The sequence below is a fragment of the Camellia sinensis genome, chromosome 6 (assembly GCF_055761805.1).
Source record: "Camellia sinensis isolate YWXY chromosome 6, ASM5576180v1, whole genome shotgun sequence".
Lineage (NCBI taxonomy): Eukaryota > Viridiplantae > Streptophyta > Magnoliopsida > Ericales > Theaceae > Camellia > Camellia sinensis.
Window position 1 is genome coordinate 110755494 of NC_138966.1, and position 22027 is coordinate 110777520.

Consider the following 22027-nt stretch of genomic DNA (forward strand, 5'->3'; position numbering starts at 1 on the left):
TCACATCCTACGGTGGATATACATTCTTTCCTTCCATACTTTTCTCTTCAGCTGGCTCTCTCTCTCTCTCATTCAAAATTCAAAATTCGGCTGTCTCCCTCATCTCTCACTCTCAGGGCTCACAGATTGGAGGGGAGGATTTTCAATGTCATGGCCTCATCAGTTTCTCAATAGGTCAGCTCTCTCTCTCTCTCTCTCTCTCTCTCTCAGTTTCTTCAATGTGAAACCCACCTTAAAGTCAGTTTCTTCAACATGAAACCCACCTTTATTAAAATGTGTATATATATGTGTATATATATTGTGTGTATATATATTAAAATCTTCAATATGAGGATTTTCCCTCTGTTTTTAGCCGAGAGAAATCATTGAGTAAAATATGGTTTTACACAGATTTTTAAATGTATACACACAGATTTGTAAAATATAGTCGAGAGAAACCTTCAATATATACACACAGATTTTTACATATGGTTTATATGTGTGTATATATATATGTGTGTATATATATATATTGTGTTTTGATTTATAGAGCCAACGATGCTCATGAAAGGAAGAAGGGTAAATCATCAATTCCCTCTCTGTTCTTTGATTCTATGTTTTTTTTGATGATTTTGTGATCTGGGTTTGTTTAATTTTGTATCTGGATTACAGCTTTTCATCGATCTTGCCCTCTGTTTTTGTTACATCATTGTTTTCAATTTTGTGTTGCTCTAGATTGGTTCTGATTTTGATTGTTTTTTTTTTTTGATTTGATGTTTCAAATTTTCGACAATGGGAGTTATGGTTTCTTCTAAAACATTTATTCCTTTTATTTCAGTTTGAAATTTGAAATACAATTCTATACCTTTTTTTTCCTTCTCTATATTACATTAGGCTAGAGCGTTAATATATATATATATCTATATATATATATATGATACAATTTTAGCTGAAAGTTTATGATTATAAGATTAATGTTATGATCAAATGGGTTGAAGAAGTGTTTTTGTTATCGAATACCGGGCATTGATATGTTTTTCATATTGTATTGCTGCCCAACTATCATGTTCAAGGCTTTTGTGCTTGATTGTTTCAACTTATTTTAGGGTGTTGTTTACGGGTCATTTTTTCTCTCTATCTAATTTTTTGGCTTGCTAATCAAACAACAATTGTTAACTGGTTGTTGGCCTAGGTGTGTTTGTTTGTTTTTTTTTTTTGATCGAGCCTAGGTGTGTTTGTTTACAATCCCTTTTTCCCTAAACAAATCATTTTTTCCCATTACAATCATTTTTTGTTTGCTAGGTGAGAGGGAATCATATCCAGTATGTCTCTTTCAAGCTGTTTGATTTTTTCCCATTACAAATATATATACATACACAACGATTTTTACACAATAGAAGAGTTAATAATATATATACATACACAATGATTTTTTCTCTGTTTTTTAATGCATTCTCTCGGCTAAGTTCCAGTTTAATATATATATATATATATATATATGATTTTTCTTACATATATATACACACATATATGAAGAGTTAGTTGGGTTCCACGAATCCCATCTACTTTGATTTTTAATAGTGGGACTGTATTGAGTTACTCTATTGAATGGTTGTTGTGCCATTTTTTTATGTTTGATAATCATTCTATCTTTCTTGCTTATTAAGTGTTTGTTAAAATGTTTCAATGGAATTTACACACACACAAAAAAAGAAAAAAGAAAAAAGAATGAAATTAAACTTCATCTAAAACATACTTTGTCATAAATATAATTTTTTTTTACTAGTGCACACACAATAAATTTGCAATTTATAATTTTACCACAAATTGACTTTAACACACACCGCAAACATTGGTAATTTTCATAATAAAAATTCATAATTGTCCAATGATGAGCATCTTTTTTTTTTTTTGATAAATAAATAAATTTTATTAATATGATGTGCATCCTTTTAAGAGTGGACATTATTAATTTAGCTGAGAGAATGCGTTAAAAAAAAAAAATCAGAACAAGATTGAAACCTTAAACAAATAAATTATACAAAAACCAATCAAACTTGAACTTAGGATTTTGTCAAAAATGACCAATTGGATAGAGATAGAGTCATTCTCATTCATTTTTTATTTTTACAATCTCATTGATCATAATTGCCAATTCTCATTCCTTTTCCGTACTGTGATTTAAAATTTCTTTTCCAATTTTCGGTACTTAGATCTCAGCCCAAAATTTTAGAAATTAGGATACTTTGTTAGTGTTGAATTTATTTGTGAATAGAATCACTAATTAACTTATGGGTGACCCTACAAATTTGGATACTCTGTTTTTTTTTTTTTTTTTCATCCCATCATCCCCACCATCACCAACGAAGTCTCACTCTCTATCAAATCAAATCAAATGGGGGTTATTGTGTGTATATATATTGATTACAGTTTTTTTTTTTTCCAAAATCAAACAGTGAGGATTTTCCCTTTGTTTTTTTTGTAGATGCATGTAGGATTTTGGGTATATTTTTATGGGTTTTGTTGATTTTTCTTATGCATATATATTATCTATGTATATATACACACATATATAAAGAGTTAGTTAGGTTCCACGAAACTCATTTACTTTGATTTAGGAGGAATTTGTGGGACTATTGTATTAAGTTACTCTATTGAATGGTTATTGTGCCCTTATTATCGTTTGGTTGTTACTAAAATGTTTGATAACCATTCTATCTTCCTTGCTTATTAAGTGTTTGTTAAAATGTTTCAATGGAATTTACACACACACAAAAAAAAGAAAAAAGAAAAAAAAAACGAAATTAAACTTCATCTAAAACGTACTTTGTCATAAATATATATATATTTTTTTACTGGTGCACACACAATAAATTTGCAATTTATAATTTTACCACAAATTGACTTTAACACACCACAAAACATTGGTAATTTTCATCATAAAAATTCATATTTGTCTAATGACGTGTATCCTTTTTTTTTTTTTTTTGATAAATAAACAAATTTTATTAATATGATGTGCATCCTTTTAAAAGTGGACATTATTAATTTAGCCAAGAGAATGCATTAAAAAAAAATCAGAACAAGATTGAAACCTTAAACAAATAAATTATGGGTCAAAATTAAAAAAATAAATTATGCAAAAACAAATCAAACTTGAACTTAGGCTTTTTGTACACGAAAAGCAATTGTCAAAAATGACCAATTGGATAGAGATAAAGTCATTCTCATTCATTTTTTATTTTTGCAATCTCATTGATCATAATTGCCAATTCCCATTCCTTTTCCTTACTGTGATTTAAAATTTCTTTTCCAATTTTCGGTACTTAGATCTCAGTCCAAAATTTTAGAAATTAGGATACTTTGTTAGTGCTGAATTTATTTGTGAATAGAATCACTAATTAACTTATGGGTGACCCTACAAATTTGGATACTCTATTTTTTTTTTTTTCATCCCATCATCCCCACCATCACCAACAAAGTTATAGCGATCCCGGGTTTTACCCCTTGTTGTACAGTGATCCGGGCTTGGTTCCGTGGATGTTAGCAGTTGTTTATATCTTGTTTACATCATTTCGTACTTTGTATTTGAGTTATAGGATGTGTTGGGCAGGTTGGTTGTGTTTGGGAGCAAATGGTTGCTGCCAGAATTTTGGTCCTTCGCTTGAGCGAGAAGTTTGTCACTCGAGCGAGCTCTTTGCTTTTGGTCCTTCGCTCGAGCCAGGGTTTCTTCGCTTGAGCGAGAGTTGAGTTTTGTGTCTGGTGGCTTGAGCCAGAGTTTCTTCGCTCGAGCGTGAAACTGCGTTTGGTTCTAGACCTGAGTATAGCGACCCCGGTCTTTTCCCATTTGATTATTGTATCCGGACTTAGGTTCCGTAGATTCTGTCATTATATAATTGTTGTTGTTGTCCCATATTTTCTTATTTGGAGTTATAGGATGTGTTGGGCAGGTTTATTTTAGGTTGGTTGGGTTTAGAAACCAAGTGTTGCTGTCCAGAATTTTGGTTCTTCGCTCGAGCGAGGAGTTGGTCGCTCGAGCGAGCTGTTGTTTTTGGTTCTTCGCTCGAGCTAGGGTTTGGTCGCTCGAGCGAGAGATTGCGTCCAGTATGGACCTGTAGCATTGCATTCTTGGCTCGAGCGAGATTTTCTTTGCTCAAGCGAGAATTTCTTGTTTCTGGTCGCTCGAGCGACCAAGTCTTCGCTCGAGCGAGCCTGTCCAGTTTATATACGCAGCAGCGGGTTTTGATCAGTCTTTTTCATCTTCTTTTTGATTCCAAACCCTAGGTCCGACTTCTCTCTCTCCCTACTCACCTTCTCTCTTAGGTTTGATCTATTTAGAGTGTGTTTCTACCCTAGTTGCTTTATTAAAAAGATAGAGTGGGTCGAGGGCTTCCATTTAATCTGAATTGTTGGTAGTTTGGAGCACTTTAGAGTTTGGGTCTTCATCTCCATCTTCTCTTTTGGGTTGTTTTCTTCGAGGTAGGGATTTCCTACTCCATTCTATAAGTTTTGTTCTAAGTTTTGGTATTTTGATATGTTGGGGATACTTTGGTAATTTTGGGAAAAACCCTAGTTGTATAATTAATTCTTGAAATTGGGAAAATATGGTTAAATTCATGGAATTGGGGAATTCATTGATTAAATGGCGTAGTTGGTTAATTTCAATCACTCGTCTATTGAATTGTTGGTATATTTATTTCCAAGTCTAGAAATAACTGTTTTGGGCTATCGGTGGAGGATAGTCGTGCTTGTTGTAGATACTGCATGTGGATTAGGGATAACTGAAACTAATGATTGATTAAGTCATCAATTTTGACTGCTGAATTAATACAGACATTATGTGTATTGATTGTGTGTTGTATATGTTATGTGTTTGCATACATTGTTTTGTGTGGGAGGAGATAGTGGATGTACTCCACGGTTTAGGGGAAGATAGGGGATGGACCTCTAAACCGGATTTTGTTTGGGAGGAGATAGGGGATGGACTCCATTAGCATCACTTTTATGTGTGCTTATTTATATAGAAGTGTTTTATTGATACAACACTAAAATGTGTATCAATCTGGAAGTATGAAGTGTTTTGATTTGAGCTTGAGTCTCATTTGTTTGTTGACATTGGAAGAATGTGAATTTGATTTATATATATAATTCACTATTGTAAGTTTGGCCAGGTTCTGAGCCATATTGATAATGTTGGAAAGTGAAACGTGTCGTTGACAATAGTGTCATGAGATTGGATAATGATGTAATTGATTATCTTGGTTAACCATCTATTGAATGCTATTGCTTTATTCAATGCTTATATTTGGTTTAGTATATTTCTACTGGGCTGTGGCTCACCCTATATGGGAACATCATTTTCAGGTTCAGGTGATAAGCTACCTCCAAGGACATAGCTTGGAAGGACTTGGATTTTGAAGATTATTTTCAGTTATTTGCTTTCATTTGTTAGTACATGTAAACACACAAGCCTAGGGCTTTATTTGTATTTGAGTTAGAACTCATACTTTTGTGTCCAAGTGTTGGCTTGGAAAGATGTAAGCCTGTAGGGCATTTAATTTGGTGTTACATGTAATGCTTTTGTTTAGTAAGACTCTGATGAATATTATAATGAACTGTTTTTTTTTTAACATTGCATGTTGATGTTACATATATTTAATGGGTTTATTTTTGAGGGCGTTACACTGAGAGTTGCATTTCTTGGCTCGAGCGAGCTTTTCTTCGCTCGAGCAAGCTGGTTATTCTTCGCTCGAGCGAGCGTTCTGTCGCTTGAGCGTGCTTCTGGTTACAGACCTGAGGGTTTGAATTGTTGGCTCGAGCGAGACGTCCTTCGCTCGAGCGAGTTAGGTTTCTTGTGTCTGGCCGCTCGAGCGACCAACTCTTCGCTCGAGCGAGCCTGTTGTATATCAGCAGGCAGCAGCAGGGAAAACATCACCTTTTCATCTTCTTTCATTTTGCAAACCCTAGATCCGACTCTCTCTCTCTCTCTCTCTCTATACTTGTCTTCTCTCTAAGGTTTGATCTATCTAGAGTGAGCTTCTACCCTTAGTCCTTTGTTAAAAAGATAGAGTGGGTTGAGGGCTTCATTTTAATCTAAAAAACTTGGGATTTGGAGCACGTTGGTTTTTGATCTTCATCTCCGTTTGAGCTCAAACTTCGAGGTAGGGATATCCTACTCCTCCTTATGAGCTTTGTCTTTAAATTTTAGCATTTTGATATGTTGGGGGTTGTTGGGTAATTTTGAGAAAGTTTGGGCCTTTATGTAATTTTACAAAAGAAGGGGTTTTACTTATATAAACCTATATGCATGTTTAGTGTGGAGAAATGAGGTAAATGTTGGGTTATTGACAGAAATGGAACCTTAGGGTTGTTTTGTTAATTATGGGAAATGCCCTAATTACATTGATAAATTAATTTGTAAAAATTAATTTTGAGAAATGAGAAATTGAATTGAGAATGTTGAAATTGGGAATGTATGGGATTAAAGGGTGTAGTTGGATCATTTATCACTCACCTAGTTGAAATGTTGATATTTTATCCATTTGGTGCATTTATTTTCTGTTTAGAAATAACTGCTTTGGGCTATCGGTAGAGGATAGTCTTGATTGTTGTAGACAATGCATGATGATTAGGCAAACTAAAACTAATCGACTGAGTATGTTAACAAATATAGCGGTTGGAATAATACATTAACTTTATGTATTGATTGATTATGTATATGATCTACGTTTATATACATTGTGTGTGTGGGAGGAGATAGGGGATGTACTCCACGGTTTAGGGAAAGATAGGGGATGGACCTCTAAACCGGATTTTGTTTGACATCGATACAGCACTACAATGTGTATAGCGATCCCGGGTTTACCCTTGTTATATAGTGATCCGGACATGTGTCCGTGGATGTTGGTAGTTGTTTATTATCTTGTTTGCATCCTTTCTTACTTTGTATTTGAGTTATAGAATGTGTTGAGCGGGTTTGTTACAGGTTGGTTGAGTTTAGAAACCAAAACTAGTTGCCCAGATTTTTGGCCTGTACGCTCGAGCGGAGGTGTTGGCGCTCGAGCGTAGATTACACCCATTCAGTATTTTCCTGTGCAGCGTTGTACGCTCGAGCGTGGTATTGGCCGCTCGAGCGGGGTTGTCTGAGTGCCGCTCGAGCGTAGGGTTGGGAGCTCGAGCGGAGGCCTGGTTCTGCAAAAGTGCTGGGCGAGTGCATTCTGCGCTCGAGCGGGAGGTTGGCCGCTCGAGCGGAAGTCTGTGAGTGGCCGCTCGAGCGGGGTGTTTTACGCTCGAGCGGAGACCTGGGTTAAAGTCCCGAATTTGTGACTCTTTAAATCACTTTTTCACTTTCTCTTCTCTCTCTTACTTTTCCAAAATCACCATTGTTGAGCCTCTCACTCTAGACTCTACCTTCTCTCTAGGTTTTGATCTAGTAGGAGTGATTTACTCACCTTTGGCCTTTACAAAAAAGTTGTTGATCGTCGAGGGCTTCATTTTAATCTGAAAATCTCGGGTTTTGGAGCACGTTGGGTTTTGTCGTCTTCTCCTTTGGGACTCCGAATTTGAGGTAGGGATAACCTACTCCTCTCTATGGGTTTTGTCTTTAAATTTTGGTATTTTGAGATGTTGGTCTTGGTTTGGTAATTTTGTGAAAGTTTGGGGCTTTTGTGTAATTTTACAAAAGTTGGGGTTTTAATCATAATAAACCTAGATGCATGTTTGGCATAGAAAAAAATGGAATGATTGTTGAATCATTGATGTAAATGGGACCTAAGGGTTGAAATAGTAATTATGGAAAATGGCCTAATTACATTGTTTAATTAATTGGGATAATTAATTGGTGAGAAATGAGGAAATGAAATGTTGATTGAATATCCATTTGTGCATTTATTTTCTGTTTTAGAAATAACTGCTTTGGGCTATCGGTGGAGGATAGTCGAGATTGTTGTAGACAATGCATGATGATTAGGTAAACGGAAACTAATCAATGGAATGTGTCATGGAACTTGACGGTTGATAGAATACATTAATTGTGTGTATTGTGTGATTGTATATAGAACCAATGTGTTTATATACGTTATGTGTAGAGGAGGAGATAGGGGATGTACTCCGCGGTTTAGGGGAAGATAGGGGATGTACCTCTAAACCGGATAGGTATTGGGAGGAGATAGGGGATGAACTCCGTAGACAGAGCTCATATGCTTGTCTAGAGAAGTGAAGATAGAGCTCATATGCTTATCTTTGTGAAGTGTGGATACAGCTTGTATGCTTATCTGTGGATATTGTTGATATACATATCTGTTGTAGAATGTGGATACAGCTTGTATGCTTATCTGTGGATATTGTTGATATACATATCTGTTGTAGAATGTGGATACAGCTTGTATGCTTATCTGTGGATATTGTTGATATACATATCTGTTGAGAATGTGGACATAGCTTTTATGCTTATCTGAATGTGAGATATAGTTTTTATACATATCTGTGGAAATGATGATAGAGCTAGCATGCTTATCTCTTGAAAAAGGGAAAATGAAAAGTAAATGGGACTTGTAAGTCGTTGACATAAATATGTAATTTATGTGATTGTATCAGTGTTGACCAACTATCAATTGCTAATGTTTTAGTCATTGTCCATGGTTGGTTTAGTGTATTTCTACTGGGCTGTGGCTCACCCTATATGGGAATATCATTTTCAGGTACAGGAAGCATGCCACCTCCAAGGACATAGCTGGGAGGCTAGTGGCGGGCATAGTTTTGTCGTTTTACTTTTGATGTATTATATGTAACTTCAAGCCAAGGGCTTAATGTGTAAGCGAGTTAGAACTCTTTGTTGTAACCAAGTGTTAACTTGGAAAGCTGTAAGCCCGTAGGGCATTTTGTTATGAGGTTAACATGTAATATTTAATTAACGGAACTCTAATGAATATAAGAGTGTGGTTTATTTATATGTAAATGCATGTCTTATCTGATGGGTTTATTGTTATTATTTTGAGGGCGTTACAACTTGGTATCAGAGCATACCGGGTTCGAATACTTTGGGTACGTGGGAAGTGATTAGGATCACAATGGGTTTGTCTCGCTTGATAGAGACGTAGATGTAGTACCATATGCTATGTGTTTATTTGATAACATGCTTATGTGACTATGTGGGTATGGGATTTAATTTCTAGGATGTTGAGTGGATCCTTGAGTTTCTGGGAGTCTTGTTGGAAAAGCACTTGATCAATGCTATTTCTAACCGGAACTCTAGTAACGTCTCGGGACTATCATTATCCGGAAATGAAATTCGTAAGTGCTTATGTGTTTATGTGCTTATGTGGAGTGAATTACAGTTGTCCATGCATTAGGACGTGAGTGTTTAGTTTTGGCACACTTATGAATGTGTTAACGTTCTGTGTTGCCTTTATTAGGATGTCAGGACGAGGAAGAGGTGCTAGACGTGGTAGACCTGCGAGGCAGGAAGTACCGTTACAGGGTGAGATTCCGGCAGTGCAGGAGGGGGTTGGGCAGGCCACTGTGGCCGAGCCAGTAGGTCAGCAGGCTATGGGTGCCTTGGCCAGAGAGATAGCGGGAGCTTTGGGTATCCTTAGAGCTGGGAATCAGGCAGCTGAGACAGGGCCTTCCTTCTTGAAGAGGGAGTTCTTTCGGTGTAATCCGGACGAGTTTATCGGGGATCCTAAAGAGCCGCTTAAGGCAGATGAATGGCTCGAACAGACAACGAAGACGTTTGAGATGCTTGGCATCGAGGACGGAGCACTGAAAGTGACCTTGGCATCCTTCCAACTGAAGGGAGATGCGGGTCAATGGTGGAAGTACGAGAAAGCTCGTGTTGGTGGTACTTGGGAGGCGTTTGTGAATGCTTTTCAGGAAAGGTTTTTATCAGCAGCAGCTAGGGAAAAGCTGAGGGATCAGTTTAGCCGGCTTAATCAGCAGGGCTTGTCAGTGGCCGAGTTTGAGGCTACTTTTACCAGTCTGTCTAGGTTTGCACCTGAACTGGTGGCGTCTGAGGAACGCCGTTGCTATGAGTTTGAGCGGAAGTTGAGGCGGGGCCTCAAGTTGAGAATTGGTGGGTCTTATATTCGAGAGTATAGACACCTAGTGGACGCTGCAGCTCATATGGAGCTTATGATGCAGGAGGAGGATGAGGGCCAGAGAGGCTCCAAGAGGAGCCAGGATAGTCAGGGTGATGGCAGGAGGCAGAGGGGTTCTAACCCTCAGCAGTCGCAGGGTGGTGTTGCTAGATCGACCTTCCCAGTGCCGAGTGCAGGCTCCGGGAGAGGTGGTCGGGGGGATTTCACCTGTTACAAGTGTGGCCAACTGGGTCACAAGGTATCTGTTTGCCCGCAGAAGGGTGGGGGTCAGAAAGCTGCTTCTTCTTCAGCTAGACCGCAGAGTCAGAGTTTGGGCAGGGGGTAGCTCTTGACTTGTTATCAGTGTGGACAACCTGGGCACATGAAGAGGTTTTGCCCACAGTTGAGTGCCACTTCGGGAGCGTCTGGTTCTAGACAGACGCAGGGTTTTCAGCCAGCTCAGTCTGTGCAGGCCTCGAGGGCCAATCCGGGAGCTTCGTCATCCCAGTCTGTGCAGCAGTCTTTTGCTCCGAGAGGTGAGCAGGTAGACCAGGGGCCTACGGGGCGCGTGTATGCTGTTACCGCGCAGGATTTAGTACCAGCTCCATCAGTAGTGAGAGGTACTTTTCTGTTTTGCAACTCAGTTGCTAATGTGTTGATAGACACGGGTGCATCTCATTCTTTTGTATCTGCTGCATTTGCATCTGTTTTGGAATTGGAGTTAGCACAGTTAGCATCTCCTATTTGTGTGGTATCGCCTTTGGGTGGTGAGTTGATTCTGAAACAGGGTGTTAGAGGTTGTGATATAGAGGTCGCCGACTATAGGCTTCCTTTTCCGTTTGTTGTCATGCCCATGAAGGGTTTTGATGTTATTTTGGGTATGGACTGGTTATCGTCATACCGGGCTGTTATTGATTGCTACCGCCAGAGGGTTACATTGTGTACCTTGAGCGGGGAGTGGTTCCATTTCTTGGGAGACCGGGTTGGTAGTGTTTTGCCACCGGGGTATGATTCGCGAGGGCGAAGTGAGCTTAGTAGTCTACTTGCCAGCTTTGAGAGTGGTAAGAGTGGTGAGACCCAGGTTGTGTTACCGAGGGTGGTTTGTGAGTATTCGGATGTCTTTCCCGAAGATCTTGTTAGTTTGCCACCTCACCGAGAGATAGAGTTCTCTATTGATTTAGTGTCTGGTACGGCGCCGATTTCTATGGCACCTTACCGTTTTGCTCCGGCAGAGTTGGTTGAGTTGAAAGTTCAGCTCCAGGAATTGCTCGATAAGGGCTTTGTTCGCCCTAGTGTTTCACCGTGGGGAGCACCGGCCCTCTTTGTTAAAAAGAAAGATGGTGCCTTGAGATTGTGTATAGACTACCGGAAGTTGAATCGGGCTACGGTTAAAAATAAGTACCCTATGCCCCGTATAGATGATTTGTTTGACCAGTTGAAGGGTTCCCGTTGTTTCTCTAAGATAGACTTGAGATCGGGTTACCATCAGTTGAGGGTCAGGGAGGAAGATATTCCTAAGACGGCATTCCGTACGCGGTATGGCCATTATGAGTTTTTGGTGATGCCATTCGGACTTACCAATGCACCGGCAGTCTTTATGGACTTGATGAACCGGATTTTCCGGGAGTTCTTAGACCGATTTGTGGTTGTTTTCGTGGACGATATCCTTATCTATTCGTCTTCTGAGGAGGAGCACGAGGCACACTTGAGAGTGGTGCTTGAGTTACTTAGAGCCCATAGGCTGTATGCCAAGTTTGGAAAGTGTGAGTTCTGGCTGGGGGAAGTCAAATTCTTAGGCCACGTGGTATCCGGGGAAGGGGTGTCTGTTGATACATCCAAGGTTGAGGCAGTGCAAGATTGGGCACAGCCTAAGAGTGTGTTTGAGATCCGCAGTTTTCTGGGATTGGCTGGGTATTACCGTCGGTTTGTGAAAGATTTCTCCAGGTTAGCGTCACCGTTGACTAGACTGACTCGGAAGGGAGTCAAGTTTGTGTGGAGTGAGACTTGTGAAAAGTCGTTCCAAGAGTTGAAAGTTAGATTGACCACCGCTCCGGTGTTGATTATTCCGGAGAGAGGGTTGGGTTATGCGGTTTATTGTGATGCCTCACGAGAGGGTTTGGGCTGTGTGTTGATGCAAGAGGGGAAAGTGGTAGCTTATGGCTCACGTCAGTTGAAAATACACGAGAAGAATTACCCCACACACGACCTAGAGTTAGCAGCTGTGATCTTTGCCTTGAAAATCTGGAGGCACTACCTTTATGGTGAGAGGTTCGAGGTATTCTCGGATCATAAGAGTTTGAAGTATCTGTTTACACAGAAAGACTTGAATTTGAGGCAGAGGAGATGGATGGAGTTCATCGAGGATTATGATTTTGAGTTGCATTATCATCCGGGAAAGGCCAATGTTGTGGCCGATGCCCTTAGTAGGAAAACCATTAGTGATGTAGCTTGTATAGCCATCCGGGAATGGGAGATGTTGGGAGCACTTGGCGAGTTTGATTTGCTACTGGGCGAATCTGTCGAGGCTGCGGCCTTGTTTTCTGTTGTTGCGCAGCCTACACTTGTGATTAAAGTGTTAGAGGCACAGAGAGGTGACCTTGAGGTAGAATCCCTCCGAGAGAAGATCTCCAGTGGGAAAGTTGAGAAGGGTTTGACGGTGTATCCCGACCTGAGTGTGAGATACCGAAACCGTTTGTTTGTACCGGAGTCTTGCCGAGAGGAAGTACTCCGAGAGTTTCACCATTCGCGCCTTGCGGTGCATCCGGGAGGTACTAAGATGTATCAGGATTTGGGTCGCCAGTTTTGGTGGCGGGGTATGAAGAGAGATGTGGCTGTTTTCGTATCGAAGTGCCTTACTTGCCAGCAAGTGAAGGCCGAGCATCAGAGGCCAGCGGGTTTGTTGCAACCCTTGCCTATTGCCGAGTGGAAGTGGGAGCATGTCACTATGGACTTCGTTATAGGTCTTCCGAGGACTCAGCGGGGTAGTGATGCTATTTGGGTGGTTGTAGACCGGTTGACTAAGTCGGCGCACTTTATTCCTATGCGCGTAAGAGATTCGGTAGATCATCTTGCCGATTTGTACATTCGGGATGTAGTGAGATTGCACGGGGTCCCAGTGACGATCGTCTCAGATAGAGATCCTCGTTTTACTGCTAGGTTGTGGCAGAGTTTGCAGAGTGCCTTGGGCACTAAGTTGACCTTCAGTACGGCTTATCATCCTCAGACTGACGGGCAGTCCGAGCGTACTATTCAGATCCTCGAGGATATGCTTCGGGGTTGTGTCCTGGATTTCAGTGGGACGTGGGAGAGGCACTTGCCATTGGTAGAGTTTGCCTACAACAACAGTTTTCAGTCTAGCATCGGTATGGCACCGTTTGAGGCCTTGTATGGCCGACCGTGTAGGTCTCCAGTTTGTTGGGCCGAGGTGGGTGATGCACCTTTGTTGGGTCCGGAGTTGGTTAGGGAGACGACGGAGAAAGTTGAGCTTATCCGTAGGAGGCTTGGCACAGCCCAGAGTCGACAAAAGAGTTATGCCGACCGTAGGAGGAGGCCTTTGGCGTTTGAGGTAGGTGATCATGTCTTTCTGAAAATATCACCTAGGCGAGGCCTGATGAGGTTTGGGAAGAGTGGGAAATTATCCCCTCGGTTTATTGGTCCTTTTGAGATCCTTGAGAAGATAGGTGAGGTTGCTTATCGGTTAGCCTTACCGCCGCAGTTGTCCGGAGTGCATGACGTGTTTCATGTGAGTATGCTTCGGAAGTATGAGCCAGATCCATCACATGTGCTGGATTGGAGCGATTTAGAGGTAGATGAGGATGCCTCGTATGAGGAGAGACCGGTTCGGGTCTTGGATAGGTGGGATCAGGTCCTGCGTGGTAAGACCATTCCTTTGGTGAAAGTCTTGTGGAAACATCACGGAGTGGAGGAAGCCACTTGGGAACGTGAGTTGGAAGTCCGTGAGAAATATCCGGACTTGTTTGTTGATGTGTGATCTTGTATTTAAATTTTACATTATGTTGAACTTAAGAGCTTTTATATATGTCTTAAGTTGTAAAACATTGAGAATGTTTTGATTATTGGAAGCATGTTTTGGAACTTGCCTCATATGGTAGTTGGATGTAACACTATATATGTTGAATATATTGTTGACATTGGAAAGTTAGTGCATAATGTTGGTGCGTGTTAATAATACATATGTTGTTTACATATTGTGATATGTCTCTTGTTAAAGGGATGGGATGACCGGTAATGGGTCGAATTGTTGAATGTTAAAATGTAACATTGTTTAAAATGGAGGAAAACTTGTTTTTGAAAACTTGTGTTTAATTTCGGGGACGAAATTCTTTAAGGGGGGGAGGTTATAGCGATCCCGGGTTTACCCTTGTTATATAGTGATCCGGACATGTGTCCGTGGATGTTGGTAGTTGTTTATTATCTTGTTTGCATCCTTTCTTACTTTGTATTTGAGTTATAGAATGTGTTGAGCGGGTTTGTTACAGGTTGGTTGAGTTTAGAAACCAAAACTAGTTGCCCAGATTTTTGGCCTGTACGCTCGAGCGGAGGTGTTGGCGCTCGAGCGTAGATTACACCCATTCAGTATTTTCCTGTGCAGCGTTGTACGCTCGAGCGTGGTATTGGCCGCTCGAGCGGGGTTGTCTGAGTGCCGCTCGAGCGTAGGGTTGGGAGCTCGAGCGGAGGCCTGGTTCTGCAAAAGTGCTGGGCGAGTGCATTCTGCGCTCGAGCGGGAGGTTGGCCGCTCGAGCGGAAGTCTGTGAGTGGCCGCTCGAGCGGGGTGTTTTACGCTCGAGCGGAGACCTGGGTTAAAGTCCCGAATTTGTGACTCTTTAAATCACTTTTTCACTTTCTCTTCTCTCTCTTACTTTTCCAAAATCACCATTGTTGAGCCTCTCACTCTAGACTCTACCTTCTCTCTAGGTTTTGATCTAGTAGGAGTGATTTACTCACCTTTGGCCTTTACAAAAAAGTTGTTGATCGTCGAGGGCTTCATTTTAATCTGAAAATCTCGGGTTTTGGAGCACGTTGGGTTTTGTCGTCTTCTCCTTTGGGACTCCGAATTTGAGGTAGGGATAACCTACTCCTCTCTATGGGTTTTGTCTTTAAATTTTGGTATTTTGAGATGTTGGTCTTGGTTTGGTAATTTTGTGAAAGTTTGGGGCTTTTGTGTAATTTTACAAAAGTTGGGGTTTTAATCATAATAAACCTAGATGCATGTTTGGCATAGAAAAAAATGGAATGATTGTTGAATCATTGATGTAAATGGGACCTAAGGGTTGAAATAGTAATTATGGAAAATGACCTAATTACATTGTTTAATTAATTGGGATAATTAATTGGTGAGAAATGAGGAAATGAAATGTTGATTGAATATCCATTTGTGCATTTATTTTCTGTTTTAGAAATAACTGCTTTGGGCTATCGGTGGAGGATAGTCGAGATTGTTGTAGACAATGCATGATGATTAGGTAAACGGAAACTAATCAATGGAATGTGTCATGGAACTTGACGGTTGATAGAATACATTAATTGTGTGTATTGTGTGATTGTATATAGAACCAATGTGTTTATATACGTTATGTGTAGAGGAGGAGATAGGGGATGTACTCCGCGGTTTAGGGGAAGATAGGGGATGTACCTCTAAACCGGATAGGTATTGGGAGGAGATAGGGGATGAACTCCGTAGACAGAGCTCATATGCTTGTCTAGAGAAGTGAAGATAGAGCTCATATGCTTATCTTTGTGAAGTGTGGATACAGCTTGTATGCTTATCTGTGGATATTGTTGATATACATATCTGTTGTAGAATGTGGATACAGCTTGTATGCTTATCTGTGGATATTGTTGATATACATATCTGTTGTAGAATGTGGATACAGCTTGTATGCTTATCTGTGGATATTGTTGATATACATATCTGTTGAGAATGTGGACATAGCTTTTATGCTTATCTGAATGTGAGATATAGTTTTTATACATATCTGTGGAAATGATGATAGAGCTAGCATGCTTATCTCTTGAAAAAGGGAAAATGAAAAGTAAATGGGACTTGTAAGTCGTTGACATAAATATGTAATTTATGTGATTGTATCAGTGTTGACCAACTATCAATTGCTAATGTTTTAGTCATTGTCCATGGTTGGTTTAGTGTATTTCTACTGGGCTGTGGCTCACCCTATATGGGAATATCATTTTCAGGTACAGGAAGCATGCCACCTCCAAGGACATAGCTGGGAGGCTAGTGGCGGGCATAGTTTTGTCGTTTTACTTTTGATGTATTATATGTAACTTCAAGCCAAGGGCTTAATGTGTAAGCGAGTTAGAACTCTTTGTTGTAACCAAGTGTTAACTTGGAAAGCTGTAAGCCCGTAGGGCATTTTGTTATGAGGTTAACATGTAATATTTAATTAACGGAACTCTAATGAATATAAGAGTGTGGTTTATTTATATGTAAATGCATGTCTTATCTGATGGGTTTATTGTTATTATTTTGAGGGCGTTACAATGTGTATCAAGTGTGGATTATGGAAGTGTTTGAATTGATTTGATATAGCACTAAAATATATATCGTTATCAATTGTGAAGTATAGAAGTATTTTTATGTTATATTGATACAGCACCAAAATGTGTATCCTTTGTGAAGTATGAAAGTGGTTTATGTGTTATTGATACAGCACCAAAATGTGTATCCATTATGAATTTCAAAAGTGTTTTAAAGATGAGTCATAATGTCATTAAGTTATTTGGCTAAGTTCTGAGGCTTGTTTTCAAACTCAAAGTTGAAAAAGAAGTGGGAAATGAAATGTAACATAGACTTGAATGTCATGAAACTGTAATGTGTTATAAGTGGGAATATAAGTGTGGACCATCTATCGAATGCTGTTATTTTAGTCATTGTTTATAGTTGGTTTAGTATATTCCTACTGGGCTGTGGCTCACCCTATATGGGACATCATTTTCAGGTATAAGTAGCATGCCACCTCCAAGGACATAGCTTGGGAGGCTAGAGGCAGACAGACTTTTTGGTTGTTTTGCTTTCCTTTGATGTATTACATGTAAATTCAAGCCAAGGGCTTAATATGTATATGAGTTAGTACTCATTTCTTGTAACCAAGTGTTGGCTTGGAAAGTTGTAAGCCCATAAGGCCTTTACATTTGTTGTCAACATATAATACTTTTGTAAGAACTACTCTGATAAATAGAAAGATGTTTATTTCTCTTATGTTGTTGCATGTCAAGAATGATGGGTTTTATGTTTTTTTTTTAGGGCGTTAGAGTCTCACTCTCTGTCAAATCAAATGGGGGTTATTGTGTGTATATATATATATATTGATTACAATTTTTTTTTCCAAAATCAAACTGTAATGATTTTTCCTTTGTTTTTTTTTAGATGCATGTAGGATTTTGTGTATATTTTTATGGGTTTTGTTGATTTTTCTTATGCATATATATTATCTATGTATATATACACACATATATGAAGAGTTAGTTGGGTTCCACGAAACCCATTTACTTTGATTTAGTAGGATTTGTGGGACTATTATATTGAGTTACTCTATTGAATGGTTGTTGTGCCCTTATTACCGTTTGGTTGTTACTAAAATGTTTGATAACCATTCTATCTTCCTTGCTTATTAAGTGTTTGTTAAAATGTTTCAATGAAATTTACACACACACAAAAGAAGAAAAAAAAAAAATCGAGATTAAACTGCATCTAAAACATACTTTTTCATAAATATAATATTTTTTTTTATTGGTGCACACACAATGAATTTGCAATTTATAATTTTACCACAAATTGACTTTAACACACACCACAAACATTGGCAATTTTCATCATAAAAATTCATAACTGTCTAATGATGTGCATCCTTTTTTTTTTTTGATAAATAATTTTTTTTTATTAATATGATATGCATCCTTTTAAGAGTGGACATTATTAATTTAGCCAAGAGAATGCATTAAAAAAAAAAATCAGAACAAGATTGAAACCTTAAACAAATAAATTATGGGTCAAAATTAAAAAAATAAATTATACAAAAACAAATCCAACTTGAACTTAGGCTTTTTGTACACAAAAAACAATTGTCAAAAATGACCAATTGGATGGAGATAAAGTCATTCTCATTCATTTTTTATTTTTGCAATCTCATTGATCATAATTACCAATTGTCATTCCTTTTCCTTACTGTGATTTAAAATTTCTTTTCCAATTTTCGGTACTTAGATCTCAGCCCAAAATTTTAGAAATTAGGATACTTTGTTAGTGCTGAATTTATCTGTGAATAGAATTAGTAATTAACTTATCTTTTCCCTACAAATTTGGATACTCTGTTTTTTTTTTCCCATCCCATCATCCCCACCATCATCAACAAAGTCTCGCCCTCTATCAAATCAAATTGGGGTTAAGGAAAAAATTGGTTTCATGTTAACACCCATTTTTGTTTCATGTTAGTCAAATGGGTTGAGGATTGTTAACTTTAAATGGGTTAATGTGAACATTAAGGTTAACCTGACTGTTAACATTAAGCTGGAACTAAAATAGATGGGCATATTTTTACTCATAGTTTCAAATTAGACAAAATATTTTTGGTATTTATTGAATACTTTTGTATTTACTTAAGCTTTATCTGGGACATTATTCAGTGGTGATTTGCAGAATGATAATGAGTTGTGGTGCACAGCAGATGTGAGCAGTGGGTTTTGTTTTGGGGTAATGTTCTTATAATTTTTATGATTATTATTATTATTTTGAGAAGTGCTCTTACTAATCTTGGATTTGGTGCTCCTTCATTTCTAAAAGATGTATTTTGTTTATCGTGATTCTTTTGGATATATTTATTTATTTTGAGTTAGTTTTTTCAATTGTTTTTGGTATTGATATGCATCTAAGAAGGTTTCAATTGCAGTAAGAGTGCCTCAAAGGAGAAAATCACTTCTAATTTAATTTCTTTATTTACATATATGGTAATTTGTATATGAAACATTGTGTTTGTGGTTCTATATATCTGAATCATTGCTTCAAATTTGCTTAATAGGTTCACATTAGAGAGCTTGAGGAAGAAGTGAAACTTCTTTATATATCTCAATGTCTTAAGTTTTTGGTACGTTTTTCAATAAATTACATTTGTATTCAACTACATTTTGATAAATTACATTTGTATTCAACTACATCGTGTCATTACGCACGAGTATACTTTTTATTCTGTACTTTACATAGCTCTTATTCTTCCATTTTCATTCTGTTTATGTAACAACCCTCATTTTGACTTGGCCATACTGACATACATTTATGGACAATCTTGTGTTAACATTTACATTTTGAAAATCTTGTCTTGTTTTGCTTGAATGATTGCTTGCATACTTTGTTCTTGCCTGTTGTGTTGCCGAGGTCGTCTTAAGCCTAGGCACCTTCGAGACCTTTGTCACGTAGAACTATCTTAGAACCCCGTCGGTTGACCTCCATCTTCGCCCTGGCATATTGGCCGAGATGTCACCATCTAGGCCGAGGTGCGCGTTGCCTAGGCCGAGATGTGCACCATCTGGGCCGAGATGTTAATATCTAGGCGTTCTAGATCCTTGATCCTTGCATGAGTGATTTTGTTCCTGGAATGGTATGACCTAGACCGAGGTGTGGCACACCTAGGCCAGGGTGTGGCACAGTTTAGTCAAGTGTTGTCCTTCCAAGCCGATGTCCTTGCCCCTTGATTTCCGGAGTCTTGTTTTAGCCGATGTCGTTTCTTGCCGGTGTGTTCGTGCCGCTTAGCTTGCTGAGTACGCTTTGTCTTGGTCTTGTCTTGTCAAGTCAGTCACCTTTTTGAGTTGAGCAAATCAGCCGATGCCACGTGTCCCGACAGAGGGACTAAGTCAGTGTTTGTCATGTGTAGCATATCATTTTTGTATCAATCTTGCCTTTTAGAGAGGGAAACTCTAGTGAGAAGGAGGAGAAGTTTGAGCTAGAGAGGGTGACTTCCAAGCTTGATCGTTGGAGCTTGAGCCGTTAGATTCGAGTTTTGAGGTTAGAATCTTAACCTACTCTTGTTGTTCTTATCCATTATCTAGCTGCATTGCATGATCAAACCTGTTTTACACACCATTCATCGATTTAAAGTTGGTTTTAGAAAGAGAAAACAGTTTTCATGTGTTTTTGAAGAAAAGCCTTGTTTGATCCGAAAGTTTGCATCGAAGCTCATGCATTTGTGTTTGTTTTGATAAGATCCTTGAGTATGGGTACCCAGGTCCACGTTTTCGTAGTTGTGGCATGAAATCTCAGCTTTTGTATAGCAAGTTTGATCTTTGCATTTGTCTTCCTCATGTTCATGTTCTTCAAGTTCTTCATGCTCATGTTCTTCATGTTTATCAAGAGGGAAACCCAGATTTTTCCCGACTTCACTTTTGAATGTGGCCATCGAGGCTACACCTCGGCAAGGAGGTGTGGGACCTCGGCCTAGACCTGGTAGCTGCCCAGCGTGTTTTTCCAAGGATAAGAAACTGTGTTTCAACTTGATTGACTTAGTTTTTGAAGAATGCCGAGGTCATTTGCATGTAAACTAGACTTGTTTTGAGTAGTGCATTCAATAGAATTTGCCATGTGTTGTAGGACTTGGACTTGCCTTGACCCCGACGTTTGAAGAACTAGGTGAGTGGTATTTTTAATAAAGCTATGTTATACGTTTTGATGAAGACTTTGCTTTGTCTTGCTTTGAAAGTGTTTGTAAAGCATGAATAATTGTCCCTGTTTTGTATATCAAATATGAGTTTGTCTTGATGACCTTCTTGGAAAGTCCCTTGTGCTGGAGGACTCTAAACTTCTGCAACACATCTCGTTTGAAAGTCCCTCGTGCTGGAGGACTCTAAACTTTCGCAGCACATCTTGTTTTGAAAGTCCCTCGTGCTAGAGGACTCTAAACTTTCGCAGCACCCTTGATTTGTACTCTAGTGTTAAAAGGCTACGGGCCTTTGTAATATAGGTCTCTTGTGCTGGAGGACTCTAAACTTTCGCAGCACATCTTGTCTTGAAAGTCCCTTGTGCTAGAGGACTCTAAACTTTTGTAGCACCCTCGTTTGAAATGCCTACCTTGCTTTGTCTTGCTTTGCCACGGACGGTTTACCGCGTGGACACGTTTGCCAGAATGTTATTGTTTGTAATATGTGATGCTAGTAAGTGTCCCTTGAAACTTGAAGTTTTGTTAGATGGACGAGGTCCATTCTTCTTTATATATATAGAGTTGGTCTTGTATTAATTTGAAAGGATTTCGGCCATTGTTCATGCAAACCCCTTTATTATTTATACCATTCACTGAGTATCCAAGCTCACCCTCTCTATATATATATGTAGGTGATGAGCAAGAAGGCGGTGATGCCTAGATGTGAATCTGGAGCTTATTTTGGATTTTGATTATGTCGGCCTAACCTGTAATTACGTCGGCAGTCTTGAAAATCATGCTTCTCGATTTGTAATACTTGTATGTTGCATACGTCGGCTTGAGAAGCCTTTTGATCAAGATGCGCGTTTTGTATACTTGTTATGTCGGCAGTGAGGATGTCGGCAATTCTGAAGATTTTGCTTCTAGTCGTATTTCTTGTATTTTGTTCATGTCGGCTTGTGAAGCCCTTTTGTTAATATGAAAGATGTAATTTGCACTTTGTTTCGTTTGTAATCGAGTTGTAACCCAGCTAACCTATGATTGCTATCTCATTTGACTTATCCACAGCTCTTATGGACTAATCTGTTTGTATAAATCGCTTCCGTACATGTTAGCCCCATATAATTGTACTCTGATTGTGTGTGAATTTTGTGAGTTGGCCTTCGGTAATCTCGGATTACTGGCCATCACGGCACTAAACTACTAGGGGCGGTTTGGGGTCGTGACAGAAATGGTATCAGAGCAGAAGTTCCTTGGTATACGTTATTCACACACTTTGAGTCCTAAAGAGCATAGGATTTCACCTTAGAAGGA

The 22027-nt window shown here is 39.1% G+C and overlaps 1 long non-coding RNA gene across 1 annotated transcript; it reads left to right on the forward strand.

Moving 5' to 3' along the window:
• Nucleotides 1-57: 57 nt before the first annotated feature.
• LOC145792831 (uncharacterized) lies at nt 58-19203 on the forward strand. Its single transcript, XR_014332832.1, has 3 exons — nt 58-174; nt 18714-18780; nt 19106-19203. It is a non-coding gene; the product is annotated as an uncharacterized LOC145792831 (long non-coding RNA).
• The last annotated feature ends 2824 nt before the right edge of the window (nt 19204-22027 follow it).